Source organism: Lissotriton helveticus, chromosome 6 (genome assembly GCF_964261635.1).
Source record: "Lissotriton helveticus chromosome 6, aLisHel1.1, whole genome shotgun sequence".
Lineage (NCBI taxonomy): Eukaryota > Metazoa > Chordata > Amphibia > Caudata > Salamandridae > Lissotriton > Lissotriton helveticus.
The window spans coordinates 1,922,802,515-1,922,824,845 of NC_136067.1; the positions used below are offsets into that span (position 1 = coordinate 1,922,802,515).

The following is a 22,331-nucleotide window of genomic DNA, read 5'->3' on the forward strand; positions in this document are numbered from 1 at the left end:
AAGATGGAGCCAGGCCGGTAGTGGTGGTCCGGGATGGTAACCGGACCGGCAGTGTTGGGCTCGGTGGAGGGCTGATGTCGGTCTGGGCCCGCCACGCGGGAGGGGTAGGACCACGCCATGAGGCCGGGTCCAACACGCGTCCCCCCCAGCTGAAGGCAGGGGAGAGTCACCCATCTTCTTGGGGATTTTCCTCGCCGAGGCAGAAGAATCGGGACAGGCCGTCAGCATTGGCGTGGTCGTTGCCGGGGCGATGCTCCACAGTGAAGTCCATCCCCTGCAGGGAGATGGACCATCGCAACAGTTTCGGGTTTTCTCCCCGCATCTGCATCAGCCACTGCAGGGGCCGGTGGTCGGTCTGGACCCGGAAGTGGGTGCCGAAGAGGTAGGGCCGGAGTTTCTTTAGGGCCCACACGACGGCGAAGGCTTCCCTCTCGATGGTGCTCCACCGTTGCTCTCTGGCCAGCAGCCGCCGGCTGATGAAGGCAACGGGAAGGTCGGCTCCCTCCGGATTTACTTGGGAGAGGACCGCCCCAATGCCGTGCTCCGACGCGTCGGTTTGGACCACAAACTCTCGGCTGTAGTCGGGGGCTTGGAGCACAGGGGCGGTTCACATAGCGGTCTTTAGTGTGTCAAAGGCGACCTGGCACTCGGGGGTCCAGCGCACCTTTTGGGGTAGTTTCTTGGAGGTTAGTTCCGTGAGGGGCCCCACAATGCTTCCATAGTTCTTTATGAAGCGCCGGTAATATCCTGTGAGCCCCAGGAAGGCTCGGACGGCTGTTTGGGTGACCGGGGGCTCCCAGGCCCGGATGGCGTCAATCTTTGGCTGGAGGGGAGCCACCTGGCCGCTCCCCACTTGGTGTCCCAGATAGGTTACGGACCCTTGGCCTATCTGGCACTTGCTGGCTTTTATTGTCAGTCCGGCCCGTCGGAGGGCCGAGAGGACCTCCCAGAGGTGGGTCAGGTGCTCATCCCAGTGGAGGCTGTACACCGCAATGTCGTCTAGATAGGCGGCGCTGAACTCCTCCAGTCCGGCCAGCACCCGATTCACGAGTCTCTGGAAGGTGGCCGGGGCGTTTTTCATGCCGAAGGGCATCACCTTGAAATGGTAGTGGCCATCAGGGGTCGAGAAGGCCGATCGCTCTTGTGCTCCAGGGGTTAGGCCGATCTGCCAATACCCGGCCGTGAGGTCGAAGGTGCTGAGATACTTTGCGGCCCCCAGGCGATCGATCAGTTCATCCGCCCGGGGGATGGGATGTGCGTCGGTCCGGGTGACTGCATTCAGCCCTCGGTAGTCAACACAGAACCGGAGCTCCGGGGGTGTGCCGGGGGCGGCGGCTTTGGGGACCAGGACGACGGGACTGGCCCAGGGACTGTCGGAGGGTTCGACTACCCCCAGAGCTAGCATCTTGGCCACTTCGGATTGAATGCAGGCCCGAACTCGGTCAGGCACTCGGAAAGCTCGGTGTCTTACAGGCGGGCTGTCTCCGGTGTCCACATCGTGTACACACCACCGGGTGACTCCGGGAGTGAGGGAGAAGAGGTCTGCAAATTGCCCCAGCAGCTCCCGGCAGTCCTGGTGCTGTTCTGGGGTCAGGGTGGAGGAGAGCGTGACCCCTTCGACGGAGCCATCCTTCTCGGTGGTGCTCAGGAGATCTGGTAGAGGCTCGGAGTCGTCCTCCGCTCCGTCATCGGTCGCTAGCAGCAGACTTACTTCAGTGCGGGCAAAGTAGGGTTTGAGCCGGTTAGCGTGTAGAACCCGGAGGGGGTTTCTGGGGGACTCCATGTCCACCAGGTAGGTGACGGGGCTCTTGCGCTCCACCACTTTGAAGGGCCCTGTCCATTTGTCCTGGAGGGCACAAGGTTCAACCGGGGACATGACCCAGACTTGCTGGCCCGGCTCGAATTCGATGGACGAGGCGTTCTGGTCATACCAGCGTTTCATCTCCTCCTGACTAGCCTCCAGGTTGGCCTCGGCAAGTTCCCGGAACTTCCGAGTCTGGTTGCGGAGTGTCAGGAGGTACTGGTAGACATTGGGGGGAGCACCTCGGACAGCCGTCTCCCAGCCCTCCTTGACCAGGCTGAGGGGGCCTCGGACCGGGTGCCCATACAATAGTTCAAAGGGGCTGAACCCCAGGGACTTCTGGGGTACCTCGCGATATGCAAACAGGAGGCAGGGCAGCAGGACATCCCATTTGCGTCGTAGCGGCTCCTCTAGGCCCTTGATGATTCCCTTCAGTGTTCGGTTAAACCGCTCCACCAGTCCATTTCCTTGGGGGTGATACGGAGTGGTGAACTTATATGTGACCCCGCACTGTTGCCACAGGACCGCATATATTTAGATATAAAGTTGGTGCCCCGATCACTCGCGACTTCTCGGGGGAAGCCGACTCTGGAGAAGATCCCCATTAGGGCTCGGCCTACTACTGGGGCCGTGATGGTTCGGAGGGGGATGGCTTCAGGAAAGCGGGTGGCATGGTCCACTAGAACGAGGATGAAGCGGTGCCCCTGAGAGGTGCGGGGGTCCAAGGGTCCCACGATGTCGATCCCTACTCGCTCGAAGGGGGTGGTGACCACGGGAAAAGGCTGGAGTGGAGCTTTGACTTTTCCCCCGCTCTTCCCGCTGGCTTGACAAGTCGGACAGGATCGGCAGTGATTATGCACATCGTTGCGCATTTTCGGCCAGTAGAAATGGGTCACCAGGCGGCTGTAAGTTTTGTCCTGCCCCAGGTGCCCGGCGAGGGGCATGTCATGTGCCAAGTTCAAGAGGAAGTCTCTGAATCGGAGGGGAACGACCAGCACCCAGCTGGCCCCTAGTTCGGCAATCTTCTGCTCGCTGTAGAGAAGGTCGTGGTCCCAATAGACCCAGTGGGACCCCGAGGGGTCTCCAGCGGCTTGAGTGGCGGCTTGTTGTCGGATTCCCTCGAGGGAGGGACAGGTTTTCTGCTCCTGCCGGAATTGTTCGCGGGTGGGGCCACCTTCTTGGTGCCATTGAGCTAGTTCTGGAAGGTGGCCGAGCTCGGTGAGGTCTTCATGGCTGGGCCCCTGGGGGCCGGGCTCAGGGTCGGCGTCCTCGGGGACGGCGGGCGGAGGAGGTGCGGGCCACTCTGGTTCCTCGGTCGGGGCATCCTCCGTTGGGGCGGAGGCTCGGCCGGACATGGAGCGGGTGGTCGCACAGACCCACTCTGGAAGGCCCAGCATCCCCAGATGCTCTCTCCGCTCGACGCCGGCCCAGGGGGAACTTTCCAGGTCGTTCCCGAGGAGGCAGTCCACGGGGGCATCGTCCCGGACGGTCACCTTCAGCATACCCGACACCCCTCCCCATTCGAAGGGGATACGGGCCATCTGGCATAAACTCTCGGCGTTGTCCGCCGTCCGCACCGGGCACAGGACATTGGGGAGAATTTGTTCTGGGGTCACCAAGTGGCAGCGGACCGCCATCACGCTGGCTGCAGTGTCAACGAGGGTTTCGGCCCAGCGTCCATTGATGGTGACCCATTGGCGGTATTTCTGTGTGTTGTCTGGGATCGGGTCTCGGGGGATCAGGTCTCGATCACCCAGGCATGACAAGATCATAGCGGCGGGCTCCCACTCGGCCTGTTCAGGGTCGTTGTCTTCTTCCTCGCCTCCTTCTGTACCCAGGATGGCGGCCGCGATCTGGCGGTTCGGGGGGCCGGTGGTGCCGGGTCGCTGGTTCATCGGGCAGAGGGGGTCATTCGCATAATGACCCTGTCGCTGGCATCGGTGGCACGTGACATTTGGGCGGGGCCCCGGTCTTGCTGGGGGAGCCGCCCTTCAGCCCAGGGATGGCGAAGTGGAGGTAGGGGAGGACCCCGTGGGGGCGTCTCGGCCCCTGTTCTGGCCTCCTCCGCCGCCTCGGGGTCAGTGGTTCCCCGGAGATCCCCGGCCGTAGTCTCCCATCGGGCTCCGTGGGACTCGGGTGCTCACCCATCTATCCGCCTCGACAGCGAGTTTTCGTGGCTCAGTCAGTTTGCTGTCGAGGAGGTGCTGCCGGAGTTCGATGAAGCAGTTGTTGGAAAGATGTTCCCATATAATGAGGTCGACCAACTGCTGGTAGGTGGTGACCTGGCTGCCTTTGATCCACCCCTCGAAGGCTCTGCTGTAAAAGTTTACGTACTCCACCCAAGTGGTACCGGGGATTTTTTTACAGTCTCGGAATCGCTGCCGGTACATTTCAGGGGTGAGTCCGTAGCGAGTGAGGAGAGCGGTTTTCATGTGTTCATATGAGGTCATCTCGGCATCGGGAAGCTCTAGCAGGGCGTCCCTCCCTTCGTTGACGAACTTCTCCCACAGGCCGGCGCCCCAGTCCTTGAGGGGTACTCGATGGGCGGTCATGGCTACTTCATAGGCTTTGAACCACTGTTGGATGTCGTCGTTCTTGTAGTACTCTTTGACGACATCCTTGGGTATGTGCACCTTCGTGTCCACCGGTGGGGGGGAGGTCCTGCCCCCGGAGGTGCTGGTCTCGTTTGTCTTGTCCTTGATTTCTAGTTCCTTTAAGCCGCGCTCATGCTCGAGCATGAGTCTCTTTTCCTCGAGGTCTCTTTGTCTTCGTTTCTCCTCCAGGTCTCCTTCTAGCCGTAGTTGCTCGAGTGCTATTTTCCTTTCCGCCAGCTGCAGTTCTCCATCCAGCCGGAGTCGGGCGAGCTCCAATTCGTGGAGCCGGTTCCTCTCTCGTTCTCGGGCGTCTTCGTGGGGGCCCGTGCCTGGATTTGCGGGTCTCTCCCCCACTGGGGTCGTGTCGGTCTCCGGGCTTCCGTTCGGACCCGGGTTGTGCTCATTCTGGGGTGGCGTGTCACCGGCGTCCACCCATGCCTGTAGGGCCGATTTAAAGTCTTCCTTGGTGCTTAGGCCCGTGGTAGCGATGCCCAGGTCTTTGCAGAATTGTTTTAATTCCTTGTGACTGTAGTCTTCCATTTTCTCTTTCTGGAATTCCGTAGTCGGTCTCGGTTCTTGCGTAGTCATGGTCGCGGTGTGTTTTTCTCGGTAGTGAGTGAATCACTCTCTGTACGATCTGCGTCGGCTCGGATCCCATCGCTTGCCATCACTGTTAGAAAGGCGATCCCGGGGGAGGCAGAAGATGCCTGACTGACCACCCCTAGGTCCACCTCTCCGTCGAGAAGTAGCCGAGCGTTATCGAGAGGCCTCCTGGGTGAGGGTCCTCTCCTAGGATCGTACAGCAGAATAACCACAACACTACAAACGGACACCACACAAGAGGTTAAGTTCTTAAGCTTTATCAGGAATAAAGGTGGCTGGTTCTCAGCGAGGTGTACAGGCAGATCGAGGGATCTGTAGAGTCTCGTAAAAGGAGCGGGGTAGCGGGACAGTCTCAATATGGCGCAGGAAGGGATACCCTGCGCACAGCTCTCAATCCTCGAGCCGGGGGTTCCGAGAGGCCGAGCAGCGGCAGCACCAGCAGGACTCGACAGGTGGTCGGTAACGGAGAGGAGGCCGCGGCAGCGCCAGCAGGCCTCGAGGTGGTTTCGGTGAGGATGGGCCGCGGCAGCGCCAGCAGGCTCTCAAGATGGTTCAGCAAGGTGGGCCGCGGCAGCAGCCAGCAGGCTCTCAAGATGGTTCAGCAAGGTGGGCTGCGGCAGCGCCAGCAGGCTCTCAAGATGGTTCAGCAAGGTGGGCCGCGGCAGCGCCAGCAGGCTCTCAGGGTATCTTCAGGTTGCAGGGAAATGAGTTCTGCTGGTGTCGGCCGTGACAGCGTCAGCAGGGCTTTCCAGTCCAGGATACAACTGGCGTCTACTCCGGGGCTGGCCCAGATATAGGACTGGGGTCCTTTGTTGTCCGGACCCTCGCGCCTGGGGGCCAGAGGGGCCGGGATGATGGTGTCAAGACACCCAGCAGGGGGGTGGAGCCAGCGCCCAGGGAGGCCGGAGGGCAATAGATACCAGGCGTCCGGGGACGGCTGGAGGGCCATCGAAACTCCCCTTCCTCCGGGATCGGTCGAGTGGCCACTCGACCACCTGGGTGGATCTTGGTGCCTCGATGTCGGGCTTCGCTGGGGCCTGGGCCGGGGCCGAGGCCACGTGTTCGTGACGTGGTGGGCCCAAGATGGAGTCGGGCGAGTCCTCGTGCTCAGGACATGATGGGCCCAAGATGGAGCCAGGCCGGTAGTGGTGGTCCGGGATGGTAACCGGACCGGCAGTGTTGGGCGTACAGGGTCGGGCAGACGGGGCTGCCCGAGGCTCGGTGGAGGGCTGATGTCGGTCTGGGCCCGCCACGCGGGGGGTAGGACCACGCCACGAGGCCGGGTCCAAAAAAATGCAACTTAATGTAAAATCAGCAAACATGATAAACAGTAACGGCCTCATTTGGAATGGTGTTTGTGCCATGTACACTAAGCACACATCATAGATTTCAAGCAAACTGCTCAGAGGTCTCGGTTTTTGCACACTTACTTACCGTATTTTCCGGCGTATAAGACGACTTTTTAACCCCTTAAAATGTTCTGGAAAGTCGGGGGTCGTCTTATACGCCGGGTGCCAAATTTGACGTATGTTTTCATGCGTTTCTTACATAGCGCGGACTTTACTTTTAGTTCTGCCAGCTTTAATACTCCTGTACTTGACCTCACAGTGCTGAAAGGTTGAACTGCTACTCTCAGCAACCGTGACAGGGGTGGCGCTCCTCTTCCCCTGAATTGTACTGTTACTTATGACAGATTTTCCATCCAGGGGCTGCTTGCTGTTTTCCCCATCAGGTGTCAGAGCGCTTTACAGTAGGAACAGTATTGATACAAGAGGAACAATTACAAATGAACAAATTACAAAAGCAAACGTTAAGTTACATGGATCAAAAGTGACAATAGTGAGCAACCAAAATACATGAGGTAGCAATCGGTACATTCCTGGAGTAAAAAGTGATAAGTGTGCAGGTTACAAAAGCGTACAAAGTACGAGCCAACTATGCAGGACTGCGTTGGACTGGGCTGGAAGTGGGGGTAGTCTTATACGGTGAGTATAGCACGAAACCTACATTTTATCAAGCAAAGTAGGCGGTCGTCTTATACGCCGGGTCGTCTTATACGCCGGAAAATACGGTATCTCGAAGTAATACCTGGAGGAAACTGCACCAGAAAAACTGTGCAGTGAGCAGAATAGAGTGAAAAAAAGCAGATACAACCGACCATTTTAGCCCATTTGTCCCCATTGCACAGTGGAAATGTTGGAATCAGGTGCAAAAACGGACCTGAAACCGGTGCACAGTCTATGCACCCAATTCTAATGCAGCAGCTGGAACGAGGCCTTGGGTCTCTTGACCAGTAACAACTGTTATATTGTGACATTAGATGTAATTGGCACCCAAACTCTCTTGTGAGCTTGTATTACTTAATGTAAAACAAACTCTTGGACTGTCAGGAAAAGTACAAGCAAGTATGTTTGCCACTTTGGTGCTAAACAAAAAAATGTTCAATGTATATATTATCAATACATATGTGCAATAGTTTGGACAGGTCCTGAAGTTGGCCTGATTGGAGCGATATGAAACCCCCCAAAAAATAAATGAATAATTAAAGTTGAGAAGCGGCAGTTTTTCAACCTAAAAACGCCACTTTTGCAAGTGGGAAATCTACTGATGGAACTCATATTTCAGGATCATAGTTAATCGAGTGTAACAAAACTGAAAAAAAATGATTCCGCAAGCAATCACCAGGTTTTGGTGTACAACTGGTATTTACCTGCAACAAAAGGACATGAAAGGAGCATACTGTGGTCATAAATTACAATAACCGCCCCTGTCTCAAAATGCTAATGATGCGTTTGCAGCTGATGGTGAAGCTCAAATGAATATTTATAAAGTGCTGAAGGTATAAGGATGGCGCGCAGCAATTCCCTTGCATAAAATTAGGGTTTTGAAATCATGCTTATGTCAAGTAAAAGAAACTGAGGCGGGACAAAGCTGCCAGTGTTGCTAAGCAACAAGCTTGATTGATCTTAACTCTGCCTCCAGCACCTAGTTCTAAAGGAGCCTGTACATAAGAGATAACTCATGCCTTTGTCTATACATAATGTCTTTTGTCGTCTTCCAGAGCGCTTCTGGTAAAGACAACCCATCTCGAAAGCCATATTAAATAACCAAACACCATCCATAAAAATGCAACCTACAATTTACATAATTATGCATTTCTTGCCGTATTATTAATCTTTTTACCTTTAATTTTCACTTATTTTTCTACCCTCACTGAGAGGGCCCACTGAGATAAATGCTTATCGCTGACATCTGCTGGGATCGACACAGGTAATGAATCTGCATGCTGGAAACGCGAGTTCCGACTTACATCCTTCAGAGTGCATTAAATGGGGCAATAATAATGTCGTATTTATGGTGCTTAGAAACGGCATAAGTGTGGTATGAAGCACCACATAAAAACAAGCATTTACAATGCAATGGTCTCGGCATCATTAAAGGTAGAGCTATTGGCATTGCTCATGACATTTCTTTTTTTTTTCTTTAAATCATAAATAAATGGCATTGTCATTTACATTGTCAATACACACCACTCTGCACTCAACTGCACTCACCTGCACTGCACTGCACTCACCTGCACTGCACTCACCTGCACTGCACTGCACTCACCTGCACTGCACTCACCTGCACTGCACTCACCTGCACTGCACTCACCTGCACTGCACTCACCTGCACTGCACTGCACTCACCTGCACTCACCTGCACTGCACTGCACTGCACTCACCTGCACTGCACTCACCTGCACTGCACTGCACTCACCTGCACTCACCTGCACTGCACTGCATTCACATGCACTGCACTGCACTCACCTGCACTGCACTCACCTGCACTGCACTCACCTGCACTGCACTCACCTGCACTGCACTGCACTCACCTGCACTCACCTGCACTGCACTCACCTGCACTGCACTCACCTGCACGCCACTGCACTGCACTCACCTGCACTGCACTCACCTGCATGCCACTGCACTGCACTCACCTGCACTGCACTGCACTCACCTGCACTCCACTGCACTGCACTCACCTGCACTGCACTCACCTGCACTCCACTGCACTCACCTGCACTGCACTCACCTGCACTGCACTGCACTCACCTGCACTGCACTCATCTGCACTGCACGCACTGCACTCACCTGCACTGCACTCACCTGCACTGCACTCACCTGCACTGCACTGCACTGCACTCACCTGCACTGCACTCACCTGCACTGCACTGCACTCACCTGCACTGCACTCACCTGCACTGCACTCACCTGAACTGCACTCACCTGCACTGCACTGCACTCACCTGCACTGCACTCACCTGCACTGCACGCACTGCACTCACCTGCACTCACCTGAACTGCACTCACCTGCACTGCACTGCACTCACCTGCACTGCACTCACCTGCACTGCACGCACTGCACTCACCTGCACTGCACTCACCTGCACTGCACTCACCTGCACTGCACTGCACTCACCTGCACTGCACTCCACTGCACTGCACCCACCTACACTGCACTGCACTCACCTGCACTCACCTGCACTCCACTGCACTGCACTCACCTGCACTGCACTGCACTGCACTCACCTGCACTGCACTCACCTGCACTGCACTCACCTGCACTGCACTGCACTCCACTGCACTCACCTGCACTGCACTCACCTGCACTGCACTCACCTGCACTGCACTGCACTCACCTGCACTGCACTCACCTGCACTCACCTGCACTGCACTGCACTCACCTGCACTGCACGGCACTCACCTGCACTCCACTCACCTGCACTGCACTCCACTCACCTGCACTGCACTCACCTGCACTGCACTCACCTGCATTGCACTGCACTCACCTGCACTGCACTCACCTGCACTGCACTCACCTGCACTCACCTGCACTGCACTGCACTCCACTGCACTGCACTCACCTGCACTGCACTGCACTCACCTGCACTGCATTCCACTGCACTCCACTGCACTCCACTGCACTGCACTCACCTGCACTGCACTGCACTCACCTGCACTCACCTGCACTGCACTGCACTCACCTGCACTGCACTCATCTGCACTGCACTCACCTGCACTGCACTGCACTCACCTGCACTGCACTCACCTGCACTGCACTCACCTGCACTGCACTCACCTGCACTGCACTGCACTCACCTGCACTGCACTGCACTCACCTGCACTGCACTCACCTGCACTGCACTCACCTGCACTGCACTCACCTGCACTGCACTGCACTCACCTGCACTGCACTCACCTGCACTGCACTCACCTGCACTGCACTGCACTCACCTGCACTGCACTCACCTGCACTGCACTCACCTGCACTGCACTGCACCGCACTGCACTGCACTCACCTGCACTGCACTGCACTCACCTGCACTGCACTCACATGCACTGCACTGCACTCACCTGCATTGCACTGCACTGCACTCACCTGCACTGCACTCACCTGCACAGCACTGCACTGCACTCACCTGCACTGCACTCACCTGCACTGCACTCACCTGCACTGCACTCACCTGCACTGCACTCACCTGCACTGCACTCACCTGCACTGCACTCACCTGCACTGCACTCACCTGCACTGCACTCACCTGCACTGCACTCACCTGCACTGCACTTCACTCACTTGCACTGCACTCACCTGCACTGCACTCACCTGCACTCACCTGCACTGCACTGCACATACCTGCACTGCACTCTGCACTCACTACTCTGCACTCTGCACTCACTACTCTGCACTCTGCACTCACTACTCTGCACTCACTACTCTGCACTCTGCACTCATTACTCTGCACTCTGCACTCACTACTCTGCACTCACTACTCACTACTCTGCACTCACTACTCACTACTCTGCACTCACTACTCACTACTCTGCACTCACTACTCTGCACTCACTACTCTGCACTCTGCACTCACTACTCTGCACTCTGCACTCACTACTCTGCACTCACTACTCACTACTCTGCACTCACTACTCTGCACTCACTACTCACTACTCACTACTCTGCACTCACTACTCAGCACTCACTACTCTGCACTCACTACTCACTACTCTGCACTCACTACTCTGCACTCACTACTCTGCACTCACTACTCTGCACTCACTACTCTGCACTCACTACTCTGCACTCTGCACTCACTACTCTGCACTCTGCACTCACTACTCTGTACTCTGCACTCACTACTCTGCACTCACTACTCACTACTCTGCACTCACTACTCACTACTCTGCACTCACTACTCTGCACTCACTACTCTGCACTCACTACTCCGCACTCTGCACTCACTACTCTGCACTCACTACTCACTACTCTGCACTCACTACTCACTACTCTGCACTCACTACTCACTACTCTGCACTCACTACTCACTACTCTGCACTCACTACTCACTACTCTGCACTCACTACTCTGCACTCACTACTCACTACTCTGCACTCACTACTCTGCACTCACTACTCTGCACTCACTACTCTGCACTCACTACTCTGCACTCACTACTCACTACTCTGCACTCACTACTCACTACTCTGCACTCACTACTCTGCACTCACTACTCACTACTCTGCACTCACTACTCACTACTCTGCACTCTCTACTCTGCACTCACTACTCACTACTCTGCACTCACTACTCACTACTCTGCACTCACTACTCTGCACTCACTACTCACTACTCTGCACTCACTACTCTGCACTCACTACTCTGCACTCACTACTCTGCACTCTGCACTCACTACTCTGCACTCTGCACTCACTACTCTGCACTCACTACTCTGCACTCTGCACTCACTACTCTGCACTCTGCACTCACTACTCTGCACTCACTACTCACTACTCTGCACTCACTACTCACTACTCTGCACTCACTACTCTGCACTCACTACTCACTACTCTGCACTCTGCACTCACTACTCTGCACTCACTACTCACTACTCTGCACTCACTACTCTGCACTCACTACTCACTACTCTGCACTCACTACTCACTACTCTGCACTCACTACTCTGCACTCACTACTCACTACTCTGCACTCACTACTCACTACTCTGCACTCACTACTCACTACTCTGCACTCACTACTCTGCACTCACTACTCACTACTCTGCACTCACTACTCAGCACTCACTACTCTGCACTCACTACTCTGCACTCACTACTCTGCACTCACTACTCTGCACTCACTACTCACTACTCTGCACTCACTACTCACTACTCTGCACTCACTACTCTGCACTCACTACTCACTACTCTGCACTCACTACTCACTACTCTGCACTCTCTACTCTGCACTCACTACTCACTACTCACTACTCTGCACTCACTACTCTGCACTCACTACTCTGCACTCACTACTCACTACTCTGCACTCACTACTCACTACTCTGCACTCACTACTCTGCACTCACTACTCACTACTCTGCACTCACTACTCACTACTCTGCACTCACTACTCTGCACTCACTACTCTGCACTCACTACTCACTACTCTGCACTCACTACTCACTACTCTGCACTCACTACTCTGCACTCACTACTCACTACTCTGCACTCACTACTCACTACTCTGCACTCACTACTCTGCACTCACTACTCTGCACTCACTACTCTGCACTCACTACTCTGCGCACTCACTCCTCTGCACTCACTCCTCTGCACTCACTACTCTGCACTCACTACTCTGCACACTCACTCTGCACACTCACTCTGCACTCACTACTCTGCACTCACTACTCTGCACTCACTACTCTGCACTCACTACTCTGCACTCACTACTCTGCGCACTTACTACTCTGCACTCACTCATCTGCACTCACTACTCTGCACACTCTCTCTGCACACTCTCTCTGCACACTCACTCTGCACACTCACTCTGCACTCACTACTCTGCACTCACTACTCTGCACTCACTACTCTGCACACACTACTCTGCACTCACTACTCTGCACACTCTCTCTGCACACTCTCTCTGCACACTCTCTCTGCACACTCTCTCTGCACACTCACTCTGCACTCACTACTCTGCACTCACTACTCTGCACTCACTACTCTGCACTCACTACTCTGCACTCACTACTCTGCACTCACTACTCTGCACTCACTACTCTGCACTCACTACTCTGCACACTCACTCTGCACTGTGCACGCTGCTGATATCATGGAATCTTCCACCACACTTTCTAAAACTCTATAGTCCGAAGCATAATAGGCACAGAACCAAAAGAAGGGTAGACATTGCTTAAAATAATCTTATTGTATTTATGAGAAGCAAAAGCGAGACTGTGAAATGTGCTGAATATCAGTTTGTTACGAATCAACAGAGTGGAGTTAGAGAACCAAGAAATAGTAATTTAGATTCCGGGTTAGAAGGAGTAGTAATCACAAGCTGAGGATCAACGGGCGCGAAACAGCGTGGTGGGCGCGCAGGAGACGCAGCGTGAGCGTGCACATCAGCTGAAGATCGCCGGAGAAGACACCGAGCCTGCCTGCTGCCGTGACTGACCCGCTGCAGAGGGAAAGAGCCCGGTGAGTGGGGGTAGAGGGGGGGGCGGCAGAAAGGGAGTGGGCAGAGAGGGAGGGTGTGTGTGTGTGTGTGTGTGCGTGTGCGTGTGTGTGTGCGTGCGTGTGTCTGTCTGTGTCTGTCTGGTGTGTGCCTGCCTGCCTGCGTGTGTGCGCGTCCACAGACCCTGGTCGGCTCGTGCACCGCTCTGTACTCCTTTGCGAGCTTACATGGCGACAATAGTTCTCGTTGCCGAGACCTAAAAACAGTCACATAATGGAATGTGAACATGAATGTTGGATACATGATTAAAAAAAATTGATTTTATTGAACAAACAGGGTTCTGTGGAATAAAGGACTAAGGTATGTCTTCAGTATCTAACAGGCACTAATACAAGTAAGCCTCAAAATATTTGCGGAGCAAGTTAAAAGAGCTGCAGGTTAAAAAAGAGGGGAGAAAGATGTATTTGGGGCATAGGGCAATCAAAGGTAAGTGGATGTTCTGTGTGGATTACTGGAGACCTTGGATCCAGGTGATGTGGTCAAAGCAATATAGTCACTCTTTCAATGACATCCCGACTACCTCGCTGACCTGGAAGTGTCCAGAACAGCTAACATTGCTTTGCCCCCTTATTTGGCTGCATGGCCTAGATTGCTTTGGGGAGAGTGGTCCCATGTGATATAGTCAACAGCTACCTTTATTAACTTCACAAGCTAATACAGTTGTCTGGTGTTCCTTCATGTCAATGACAAACCTGCAATTTAAACTTTCAATTAACTTTGAAACTCTATCCTTTTTACCTCTTTCCGACCAGTATAATGACATCAAATAGTGTTTTAGTGTAAAGAACGCTAAAATGGAGGTTGTTCTTGGAGCCATTGCACTCAAACTGCCCCTAACCACACAGATTGACTGTTTCCTATTATAGCCATCAAATATTGATACCTAGAGTACTGAAGGTCTACACGTTGGATATCTAGATAGATTTCTCTATTTCTATGGCATTTCAGATTGCTTCGTAATATTCACTTACTCTTATTATCTGCTTTTTTCTTGAGGGTACGGTTATTCCTCAAGTGGAGTATCGGGCTACTACAGCACAGGGCATTGTGGCTAAATGTGAATACTCTAATGCAATGCACGCTAGATTATCATAAAAACGTTTAACCAACTTTTGTTAGTACATCACGCAGCCCAGATACTTTCTGGTCCCTCATTATTGCCAGATGCTCCCTTAACAAATAATTCCACAGCAAGAGAGGAGTGGGATAAACTTTCTAATCTTAAGAAACGTCAGATACGGGTGGCCCTACATGGGGCGCTCATGACGGAATATTTGCGAGCAGGAGCAGCACCACCAAGTCTACTAGTGAGATTAGAACCCAAAATCTTTTTTTGAGGATAAACAATTTCGTGTGGATTGGAGCTTTATAGCCAACAAGTGCACCAGGGACTAGCTAATTTTGATTATAAATACAGCCAAAAGGCTGAGCGAAGAGCTGCTCAAGGAGATCCTTGATCTTGAGGAGAATATAAGGAACGACACTGCATTAACAGATGCAAAAGATCAATTAGACAGGATTCAGGGTGAACTTTTGGAATATAAAAATTACATGGTCAACCAGAAAATCAAGGGCCTTAAAAAGAATTTAGGCAGTTTCTCACACGAATGGGCATTCCCCTATGTGGAGGATCAATATTACGATACACCCCTAGCCCAACCACAGCAACATAACTACCAGCGAAGGGGTCAGAATTCCTTTCGGGGGGGACAAAGACAACAGAGACGGACACCCAAAAAATGGGTGTTTGATAACACCAGCAGTGAGGAGGAAGAATCCTCCAGCCGCCCAAGTGGACCGAATCAAAGCAGGGTTAACTTTGCACCAGAAACGAGATCTGACGAGGAGCTGGGCGTGCTGTTGCGAGCTTTTTTAGGGCAAACCCAGAGAGGCACACGAGGGGGAGGTGGGGCGCCAGCTCAGAGAGGAAGAGGCAGAGGCAGGACCCAATTCCAACCATGGCAAGCACACTCCCCGAGAACAAAACACAGCAGAGGCAGGACACTATAATCTTAAATCAAGGGACCAACATTGAAGTCGGGAGTTCGACTGACATTGTGGTGAATTTATCCAGCCATGTCCTTACCCCCGCTGAGGTCAGAGTCCTTAACAAGGGATTGGGTTTTGTCCCAACCCCTAAACTTGACAGTTTCATGTGTAGATTGGAACTTTCCGAAATGATGAGAAAAATTAAACTTCACAAGTTCTTGGCGGAAAAGGAAAGGACTGCTCCCACCTTGTTTGATACTAATCTTCATCGCCCCTCGAGCTTCTGCCCGCCCATTTCATCTCTTGGCCCTGAGGTGGCTGTTTTTGAACAGCGCGTACTCCATAATATTAAAATCTTGGAAGAAACGCAACATCAACATCGTACGTCCAACATGAGCAAGGATGATTGGGCAGCTGTAAGGTCACTACAAGACAACCCACTGGTCACAATTAAACAGGCCGATAAGGGCGGAGCGGTTGTTGTTCTCAATACTTGTGAGTATGAGGCAGAAATAATGAGACTGTTGGGGATTCGCACCAATTACCATCCCCTCATGAGAGATCCTACGTCTGAACTTTTGGATGTGATCATGGGAATGGTGGCAGACGCAGTAGAAAAAAAGTGGATTACACCTAAACAGGCCGATTTCATTGTCAACAAATAATCACGGATACTGGCATTTTACATCTTGCCCAAAATCCACAAGCCTCAGCGCCCACCACCAGGACGCCCAATAGTTTCGGGCATCCAATCATTGTTAGAACCCCTCTCTCAATTTGCAGATTTTTTTCTGAGGGAGGCGGTCATTACCCAAGAATCATATGCACAAGACTCGACCGATATCCTGAACATTCTGAAAGAGGTTGAGTTTGATCCAGAGTCCCAGTTCTTGGTGACCATTGATATTGAGTCACTCTACACCAGCATCCCCCAGGACGCCACACTGGTGGCAGCAGCGCGGGCACTGGGGGAGCTGGAGTGGTTTTATGATACCCCTCCCTCTTTTGTCATGCAATGTATAGAGCTAGCGCTGACAAAAAACTTTTTGGAGTATAAGAACCAGCTGTATTTACAGTTGTCTGGGACGTCTATGGGGGCCACTTTTGGCCCGAGTCTGGCCTGCATTTATGTGGGCCAGTTTGAGGTGAATGTGGTCCACCATTCTGCAAATCCTTACAGGGAAAATATCTCCCTGTGGAGGAGATATATCGATGATGTCCTCTGTATCTGGACAGGTACAGAGGACCGTCTGTTAAGCTTTTTGACATGGCTCAATCAGGTTGATGATTGTCTCTGGTTTACATGGTCAATTAGTAACATCTCGGCCGTATATCTGGATGTGGACATCACAGCAGAAGGACGGAGTTTGGCCACGAGTGTACATCACAAGGTAACAGACAGGAACTCTCTCCTCTATTACCGGTCGTTCCACCCTCGAGCCTTAAGGGATAATCTCCCTGTGGGCCAGTTTTTACGCTATCGGCGCAGTTGTTCCGATACTGAAACCTTTATGGAACAATCTGAGGATCTGGTGAACAAACTGATATTGAGGGAGTACCCCAGGAAGATAGTAAAGAGAGCTCGCAAGAGAGCCTTGAATACCCCCTGAGAGGCACTACTGGAAAGGAATGCAAAAGAGAAGCAAGGTTGCATACCAGTGGTTACGACCTTCGATCCCTTATCTACTCAGACGAGACAAATTGTTAGGAAACACTGGTCTATACTGAGTACACCCTCAGATGAAATGCCACCCCCACGTTTTGCTTTCAAAAGAGCCCCTACTCTAAAGGACAAGTTGGTCCATACTCGGAATCCCACTATCCCAGTGGCGAGTTCCCTCCCAGGTGGCCATTATCCCTGTGCCAGTTGCTCGATTTGTACTTTGACCCAGGTTACAATGGAGGTAACCCTGAATGATGGCAGGATTTGGTACCTCAAAAGATTTAGTAACTGCAATACATCACATGTGATTTATAGATTGACTTGCAGCTGCGGTCTTCACTATATCGGATTGACATCTCGTAAGGTGAAGGTGCGCATTCAGGAGCACCTGAGTACAATTAAAGCCAAAAAACTTTCCACACACCTTGTACAGCACTTTTATGAGAAAAAACATGAACCAAGGGATCTCAGATGGGTGGTGTTGGAGAGGGTGCTGGGTGAGTCGCACAACATTGAGAACATACTGGCTAGAAAGGAGGCCAGATGGATTTACTCATAGAAAGCAGATAAGGAGGGTCTGTCTTCATGTGTACACTGACCATACAACAACGGGTGCCCGGTTTGCTTCTTCATAAGTGCGGGCCATGTTGTAAGTAAATGGATCCAACACAACATAAGATAAAACACTACATGGAATCAAGCTAGATTGTATGCCACCCTGAGCGCGGTGATTACATAAGATCCATCGAGTTGGTGTAGGGTAGAACGCGATTGTATCGAGTGGCTTCGAGCCCCATTTGTACACCATATCATCCAGTAATAAGTGCCCCTTCGGAATGATGGGAGTTGTTTATGAGTAAATGGACGAACCATTATAGATGAGAGGCATTGAATACAACTAGGCAAGACTACACGCCAAGATGGCCGCCGCGATTACACCGAGAAAACCCTCCCACCCCCGAGTCCCGTGAGTGTGGGACGCGATTGAAGGGTGGTATGAAGGGAGGTGTTTAAATCTAAGTAGAACGCGACGTTTGGAGTCGGAGCTCCTAAACGCCGGTGGGACGCGGCAGCGGTAAGAGTCACAATATTGGACGGTAAACGTTCTTTGAATACGAAGCACTTCTTTTAAGGTGAGGTTATGCATGGGTGCTCTCAGGCACTATCGGTGATATTTGCACGCGGGTCAGTTTGGTTCCGTGTGTGGCGCCATGATTATGATTGCTGTGGTGATAATCGCTGAAGAGAACTGGGGTAATCAGCTAAGAAATCAGAGTAGAAGATCACAGTTGACATATGTAGAAAAACGCATGATTCAGAGGGTGTAAAATATATATACTTGGTTTCAATATACGTTTTATACATAGTTCTTATACATATACTTACAGAATCCCAGAAGTATAGTGGGCTTCGCAGGGACACGTGATAGCTGACACGGACGATCCTGAAAGGAGGTGTGTGGGTATGTTGTAACTTCGCAACCTCCAGGTAATCATGTTTTAAACGATCCAAGTGCCACTAGAGCTCTTTGCTATCACCATGCCCGTTTTGTACAGCTGGCTAATTTTATGTCCACGTGTCATTGTCTACCACTACAGGTGTTAAATTGAAAAACACAGTGAACGAGTGAAAGGATAACCCCTGTAAGCCCTAATGAAGTTGCGATACAAGTTAGCAACGAAACATGTTGGCAATTCAGCATTAGGTTTGGTATAATAAGGACCAATTTTAGTTTGGAAGGTTTGCAGCCCAGAATAAAGTTGGAGTGGCTAGCAAGCTTCTCAATTTTAATGTTGAGAATTACACTTATTATTTTTTCTCACAAGGGGTGTTTTGTGGACTTGTGCACAAGTGGGAGTTACTATTTGATTCTCTTCAGAAAGGAAACCAGTTGTTGGTTTCACTTCCTTTTTCTTTCTCCTTTTCTCTCTTTTTAACGATCGAGAGATAGTTATCAATGATGATAAGCGGGTAAAACTGGTAATTGTTGGCCAGTAACCCCTTGGGGCGGTTCTTCCGTGAGGTGCTCTCTCTCTTTCCCCACATTTTTTCAATGCATGAAAGGTGGGGATCATAGATGGTAGTGGACGTGCTGGTTATTTTTTTATAAATGTGACACTGTGACCTATATGAATAAAAATCAAATTCATATCAAGAAGGGAATGAAAGGATATTGAATACCCTGATGTGTCACGTTACAAAGGAATCTAGTGTCTTTAAGGTGGGGCCCTGCGTTGTTTATAATGGTTTGAGTGGGGGGCGGCCCTTTCCTTACTTCCCCCTTGGCTCCAAGTAGATTGAAGTACACCACGCAGCCCAAATTATCACATATACCCCTAGTGCAATGCATATGAGTTTTCAATGGTTGCCAGATAAATATCACAAATCTATGAAGACTCTGACTTACCCTGCTTTGCATGGGAAACCTTGCTCTGCATGAGGAAGATTAGCTCTTCCCATCAGTCAGCAAGAAAACTTCATTTACAAGATAAATGTCTATTGGTAGTGTCTTCTGGATGATATGTGGAGGTTGGTTGAAGTTATCATGCTTGATTTTCAAAGCTGTATTGTCAAAAATAGAAATCTATTTACGTTTTGGAGTAGATTTCCAACTGTTTGGAGATTAACAAGAAATATTACTGTAAATCTATAACAATCATAGATTTCCAGAAGCATTCCTATTGGATGAAATGTATGACATATTGGGATATGTTCACCCATTTTGAATTTAATTTAGGATTGCTGAACTCCAACAATTGCATTTCTATGCCCCTAAATTCTACTAAAGTGTGCCTATGAATTTGTGAATCAGGCCCATAATCTTTAAGAGATGCTTCTGATCTTTTTCTGTTTTAGGTTTTGTCTTTTTCTCATTTGTGGTGTCTAGCTGTCATTTTGGAAAACTTTTTGGGAATTGGAATCAAAGACGCTTCCTCTCAAAAACGTTCATAGTCCGAATACAGCAGATTACTGTCATTATTTTCTATTTCTACAGCGCTATAATAAAGACGTTTAAGTAAATAAAATACAACATACGCACACTTTACCTTATTTCTAAAGTGTGAAATTTGCAGCTGTGGTATATTCATTCGGTAAAATATTGAGCTTATTATGGTAAACACAGACACAGTGCTCTCGGGTTAGTTAGTTAGTTCCATATACTAAATTTACAGTCATTGAACTTTTTATACTTCTATCTGTTACTAAAACAGTACCAGCAATTGTTTAATAAAATTTGAAATTTAACAATTAGCACACCCTATTTCCGTTCTACAGTGGAACTGTTTGACATAAACATTTTAAACATAGAAATGCAAGGCTAGTATGAAATCAGTAGCCATTTTCCTGACTTACAATTAAAGAATTTATGCAGTGGGAGCATCTAGCTATTGTTCCTTACATTTCATGAAAGTTTAAAAAATCGGCTGTGTGCTTTATTCTCAAATACTTAATTTGTTCAGTGACATGTTTTACTTTTGAGGAATTGCACCACGCTTTACTGATTGTTTTAAAAATGAGAGTATGGATTTTGAAACCTAGGAAACAGAATATATCTAATAAAAAGAGCATGAATCATCTTCAGATCAATACAAAACGATTTCAGTTTTGGAAGAGTAGCGCCATCATGATGCAAAGTTTCATACTCATAACTCTGCTATTAAAGGAACTAAATGTCCACTGCTTTGCTTGTTGTTTTTAGTTTCCAAATGCCAGATATAACTTCTTTGTTTGTTCTGTGATATAGCCGAGGTGTGGGATAGTATATTCTTACCTATGGATTTAATTATGAATTATTTTTAACAGATTTAATCCGCTCATTGCTATGGATGAATTGGTAGTTTACTAAGCACTACATTCATGGTTCTATGGACAGCATCTCTTTCTTTCCACTAGGTGACCGCTAGCTTCTGCCATTGGTGTCTCATCTGTCATGCAGCCACCCTTGCTTTAAAAAAGATCAGGTGATGCAGTAATCTCTGCTCCCACATTTTGTTCAAGATCACATTGAAAGAATTATTCACCAAATACATACAAGGTGCTTACCAACAAGGCCCAGATTACATGCAGACGCTGGCCATGCACTACATTCCTATAAGCAGTCTGAGATGAATACAAGAACAAGTAAAGATCATTTTACATAGTAGAGAAGTAGCGAGATCCTGTGGAGTACACAGCCCCGTGCTCTGTAACTCCATTTGGGAAATAATTCTATGACAGAGTACCTTGGCCCACCCGACAGCAACCAAGGAGCGCAAAACCTCAGTGTTGGACCTGACATCCTTGTCTACAGGCTCCTGTGCCACTGCTCGCCCTTCACCGACGCCATCATATACCTCATCGCACCCTAGGCTCTCGCTTCCACCAATTACATCCTACTCGGAAACCTCAAGTTCCATCTGGACAACCCCAGTGACCAGAACACCACCTCCCTACTGGAGTACCTCGCCACCATCAGACTCAAGCAGCTAGTCACCGCACCGGCTCACGCAGATGGACACATGCTCAACCCCGTTTTCTCCGCCAGCGAGAACATCACCTACGCCACACCATGGTACTCCTCTGGACCGACCACCACTGCGTTTATCTTGCCTTTACCACGCCCACCATACACCACTGCCCCCAGCGCCCCTCCCCGTCGCAGCTGGAACAAGGCTAACGAAGAACTTTTTGTTGTATTTCTCAGCACGACCACTCTGACAACATCAACGGACGCCAACTCCGCAGCGCGCAACAGTCATTGATGAATCTCATACTGTGCTGACACTCTGGCACCCCTCAAAGAGGGCACCAAGCAAGCAACACTTCATGAGAGCTGGCCGGTTCACTCCCCCTCCACGACTCCAGACGCACCTGCAGACAACTCGAGAAGAGATGAAGGAACAACAAAACCCCAGTAACCCACGCAACCTTCATATGGCCTTCTAAGACAGAGTCTACGCCAACGCACACAACAGCAAAGAGCTCTTCACCATCGTCAAGGAGTTCGCCAGGCCCAACAGTGAGACCATAGAGGTACCACCCTCCCAGGACCTTTGCAACAAACTTGGCACCTTCTTCCACCACAAGATCCTGCAGATCTACCACCAGCGCACGCAACCATGCCACACCCCAACAGATCATGCTCAAC

General features: G+C 50.8%; 1 protein-coding gene across 1 annotated transcript in view; it reads right to left on the reverse strand.

The window, feature by feature from the left end:
• MSRA (methionine sulfoxide reductase A) overlaps positions 1-22,331 on the reverse strand; it is a 984,506-nt gene that overhangs the window by 938,499 nt on the left and 23,676 nt on the right. The window lies entirely within an intron of this gene.